A 5468-nucleotide genomic window follows, 5' to 3' on the forward strand; every position below is an offset into this window, starting at 1 on the left:
ACTCTTTAACCTTATCTCCCTCTTGACCATCTCCTTGAAAAAACTCTTCATCTTAGAAGAAACCATAATATTTAGCTTGTGTTCTCTTACTTTAACCACCTTGAAGAGTGAGCAACATTTCTGCTCCACAGGAGCAGGAGAGCACAGGGGAACAGAGGATCAATCGTCCAAAGGATAAATTTGCATTAGATACAAACATGCTTGATTATCTGGCCAGCCTTCCATGTGTGGTCTTTTATTATCCAAGTAACCAAATAAACGTACCTGGAGTTTTCAGGAGGCAATCTCTTGCCTTTCCTTTTTCCCTACCATACAACTCAGAATTTCAGCAGCCAAAGGCAGATTTTGGTCCATGCTACTTTATCTTGGCAATGGGAGGAAATTGAGCATTTTAGTTCAACCCTAGTACCTATAAACAAGGACACTTTAGAGAGTGGAAATAGTTGCTAAATAGAGAAGGAGCCTAAACATGGGCATAAACTGGGACTATCCAAAGAAACCTGCATAAATAGCTAACCTCCAGCTAAGATACTTAAAAATGATATTTCTTTCTCTAGTTCCTCTCCCTCATGATGTTTCTTCCTGCCATGTTTCATCCCTAGTTCAAACATGTTTCAGTTATCTTTTGTGAGGGATTCACCCAACCACTATCTGACCTACCAGTCCACTTAGAAACTGTGAAACCACAAATGAGGTGTAGCTTAAGTACCTCCTGTAAAATGACTTCACAGAACCTCTGATTGACCTCAAATGCTGTTTCACATCCTTTGTAGTGCTGCAAAAGATAATGCTCTAATCTTCTCATCTGTACTTTCTTTTCCAATTACACCATCCAAATTTCCTGTTATAGTGGTTGGCATATATTACTTAAACACACATGTACTCACATAAAATAAAACATAAATGAAGGTTTTGTCCCTAATCAGGGAAATTTGCTGCAAACAGCACTGCATCAATATGCTCTTTTGGTTATGCTTTTTGTACTTTATTGGTGACACTCAGAGGAAAGCATTTCAGTTGTTTTCAAAGAACACTGAAGTAGTTTTTCCAGCTAATTCTGCCAACATGACAGGCCTGCTGAGCTGCTTCTCTCTGAATGCCTCTGACACAAGCCAACATCATTCTATTCTGGAGTCATCACTTATTAATTGCATTTTAATTGGTCTCAACCATTGCCAGCTAACAAGAGGAGATGACCATCAAGTGTGATAGATGCAAACTTGAAAGAGTGGAGTAGAGACTACACAGAAGTGGCCAATTGGAGAACTGGATTATCTGAAAAAGTCATATAACTTGCACAACCACACTTCCTGATACTCCAAATGGTGTCTTGATGGTCTCCAGTTTTATATTTGCATGGGATTATAATTGTTTATCTGCCAAGGAGGATGAATCCAAAGAACCAGATTCAAAACTAGCAGTGAGTCTAGGGTTTTACCAGTACATGGAAAAATGACAAGCTCACAGAATAGAAAATGATAATAGTTAACAGTCATTCCTACCATATACCAAGGAGTTATCATGTTAAGTATTTAATATATATTGTCTCATTTAATCCTCAGAATCCTAGGATGAAGATAGTCTTGTTATTTCCATTTTACAGATAGAAAACTGAATAACCTGTTTGAGGTCATACAGAAGAGTGGTGGGGCTAGAACCTGATTCCAGAGCTTGTCCGCCAGTATACATTATAGTTTATGGTATGTATACATGAAGTGCCAATCCACTGATGCTTGCCTTCAAAACTTCTTACCACCTTACTCTACATACTCACCCAGTATGCCTAAGGCATATTTTTACCCTTGCCCTATGACTATGGTAAGACACAAGTTGACTTAATCAGTCACACAGCCATTAATTCACCGAAAGGTAAACTACTGTAGCTGTGTAAAAAAGGGAAGCCTTCTTACAGACTGTGATATAAACAAAAGATTTCATAGGTGAGGTTATAGTTAACCTGTTTCTTCTAACCATAAGAATGGGAATATTTTCAATTGGAGGAAACAGAATGTACACAACATAGAAATAGGAAAGCACAGGATTGCTTAGGAAACATGGTGGTTCCGTGGGGACAGAGCATAATGTACTGTGATGGGAAATTCATTTGGAAAGGTGGTTTGGGGCCAGATCACAGAAATTATCAGACTAAGCCAGGCAGCCATGCACACCCAGAATGACTCATAGTTCCTTAGGGTTATGAACCATGACATTCATTTTAGTGGTTCCCTACCCCCAATGGGACACTGCATGCTGTCTGGCTCATTGCAGGCATTTATAAATATGCTAAACATCTAAAGGAATGAAGTGTCAGTCTTCCCAAGGCAATGTGCTTTTTAAAACATGATTCAGAGCCGTAAAGGAAAAAACATTCAAGTAGTGTAGTTGAAATATTATAAGAAGATAGAGATGAATTTAAAGAGTTAGTAGGATTTCACTAGAATTTCTAAAATTGCATGAATTAATAATAACTACATTCTCTGTGCTTGTGCTGTGTGCTGGCCAATGTCCTCACTGTTACATTTAGCATCCTATTTAATCTCTACAAACTGTACAAATCCATGCAATTATTATGCCCAGTGTCCATTCACAGATACTAGTGAACCATTAGTAATCTTTGTCACATTAAACTAAAATTAGTTGTAACTGGTGTGTAACTAGAATTTACAGAAGCTTCTAATTTAGGATTCAACTAAATACGTCCCTTGAGGCTTGGCAACATTGGAAACATTCCACTGCATAGACCTACAGTAATTAAAAGTCACACTGATTGCAGGAAGAAAACTTGTAATTAGAGAACCACTAGTATTATCTTGATTGGTCAGGGTTTTCAACAGGTGCTATTCTTTATTTTCAAGAAATATTATTACTTTACCCTCATTGATTTTACTTCAAATTTTTATGGGCTAATAAAGTCTAAGATTGGTAATGATTTTTTTTGGCTTAAATTTTTCAGTAACTGTCTTGGAAGAATTTAAGTATGGTTTTCATCATATTATTCTCTAATTTTGTGTCATCGTAGGGTATTTTATTTTTTTACATTGGAAGGTGGGAATTATTTAGATGAGTCCAGGAGAGAGAGAGAGAGAGAGAGAGAGAGAGAGAGAGAGAGAGAGAATATGGAAGAAAGGAGAAGAGAGGAGAGGAAAGGAGGAAAGAAATCTCCTGGAAAAAAAAAAACTAAATAATTGACATTCATCACCACATCCTGCTCCCACAACTGACATTGCTCTCCATGGTGCACTTTCCCAGTGATCTAAGATGCAGCTTTCAGAGTCCTTCTTAGACCAATATCCTAGATAGCATATGAGGGGGGGAATAAAGCCCTATTTGCAATCTCTATGCTAAAGTTGTTAACAACTCTAATTTTTATTAGGAAAAATCCACAACATACTTACTGCTTATACATTACGATTTTTGCCTGGCACTCTTAGGACTTGTCAACATAATCAATATCACTACTCACACAGCCATATTTAGGCATTCATGCTAACAGCTTCCTGCATTATCTCTTCTAGTCTTCACAATAACCATATAAGGCAAGTACAACCAACCTCCAATATGTGATAATTTCATAGTTTAATCCACAGAGGCAAATCTTATTTCCTAGCTGTTAACTCCACTGTATTCCCCAAAACCTAACAACTAAAGGCATAGGATTTTGTGGGCAAAAAGAGAAATTTCTAAAAGAATAGTCTAGAAAAACACCAGAAAGCAAATATCTCAGCACTCCTGAAGAAATGAGCACAGATGCAATGAGCAAAGAATATGTGTAAAAGACAAGGAGGCTGCACAGTGGACGTTTTTCAAGGAAGACTAGGTTAGAGCTGAGATTAAGCCTTCAGATATTCATAAAGAACAAAGATTCTGCACCAGTCTGCATTATGTCATCACACTTTATCTCCACAACCGCCTACAAAGAAGGAAAACAAAATTCAGTGAGATTAAACCACCTTGCAAAGTCTCACCAACAGGAACCAGGATTCAAACCTGGTTGCCTGAACCCAAGGTCTATACCTGTCCTACAAGGAAACCTGAGCAATGAGTGAGTGCCAGTTGGAAATGATTTGACTGGCCTCAGACAACAGTTGCTAACATTCAGAGTCATTCAGAGTCCCACAGTTTGGAATGGCTGAGGTCTGTAACAGACTGAAAACAAGATCTAAGCAACCATTAGGGTTAAGTACAGAGGAGGGGAAAAAATGATCCCACATTTGAACACAGTCTTATCCAAGAATTTTATTTTAATCAAATATTTCTTCTCCTTTCTACAGCAAACTCTTATCCTTTCTCCCCCAAAGTACAAGTTGCAAGGGCTGTCATCATTCATTTTACTCCATTGTATTGTCATCAGACAAATAATGCTGGTGATTATTTCTGCTCAAGACTTGCCACTGAAGATGCATCTGAAAATGTCAACCTTCCATTTCTCATCTTAAAGACAACAACATTAAATAAGAACAGAAATTCACACAGGTGAACCCATCTGTGCTAAGCATAAAACCACACAATCTTCAGCATGATTTCAGCATTTGAGCTTTTTAAGTCAGATGGCCAACTTTGCCAAATTATTAATGTGTGGGGTGTTCATATCTTTTCTCAGGAACAGACTGAATTCAGAAGGAAGTTCTCACTCACACCCCCTTAGAATCTGAAATTTAAATTCAGGTTTTCAATGGCTTGGATTTTTTTTGACATTTTGAAAGCAATCTGGGTTTAGAGAAACAGCATCCTTTTCTCTTCTTATGCTTCATTAGTAATATATGTCTTTCTGCATTCCCCAGGATAATAAAATCAGTCAAAGTCCATTCAAGTCTCGTTGCTTTGTTGATGTTACAGACATTGCAGGGATGCAAGACCTTCTATGGGACCAGAAATGGAAGTGTGTTACTTTTCCCTATGGCTCACTTCGTCTTAATGTTCACTAATTGAGGGCAAATACTGTTCTCTTCATAAGACATTTCTTCAAATGGAGTATGACTTGTACACCAATAAAAAGTTCATAAATTCTTCCCCTAGAAAGCAGATTAAGATGAACTTACAATTGTACTTATTTAAAGAGCAGAATGCTCTATTTTAATTTTAGTATTATAGTCACAATAACAAAGACCAGTATTTTCTGAATTGTCACCTTTCATTTTGTATCATGTATCATAAGACTCAAATTTAGGAGCGTAAATGGAAAAATTTAGATTAAACATTATTACCAAATGTCAGATCCCCTAAATAAATATCTTTGTTAGCCCTTTCTCTTATCCCAAGAGCAATACATGCTTCTTGGAAAGGTTTTGCTACAAACAAAAAGTAAAAGTCAAATTCACTGTACTCCGCTCTCCAAAGTTAAGCTCTGCTGATATTTTACTGTAGGTCTCCCTGTCTTTCATCATTCCCTGTAAATTAATATATAGATAATGAATTCAATGGATGTGGGCAGAGGAAGCCTAATTGAAGTAATTAAAGTAAAAGGGGGA

This window comes from Marmota marmota, unplaced genomic scaffold (assembly GCF_001458135.2).
Source record: "Marmota marmota marmota unplaced genomic scaffold, marMar, whole genome shotgun sequence".
Classification (NCBI taxonomy): Eukaryota; Metazoa; Chordata; class Mammalia; order Rodentia; family Sciuridae; genus Marmota; species Marmota marmota.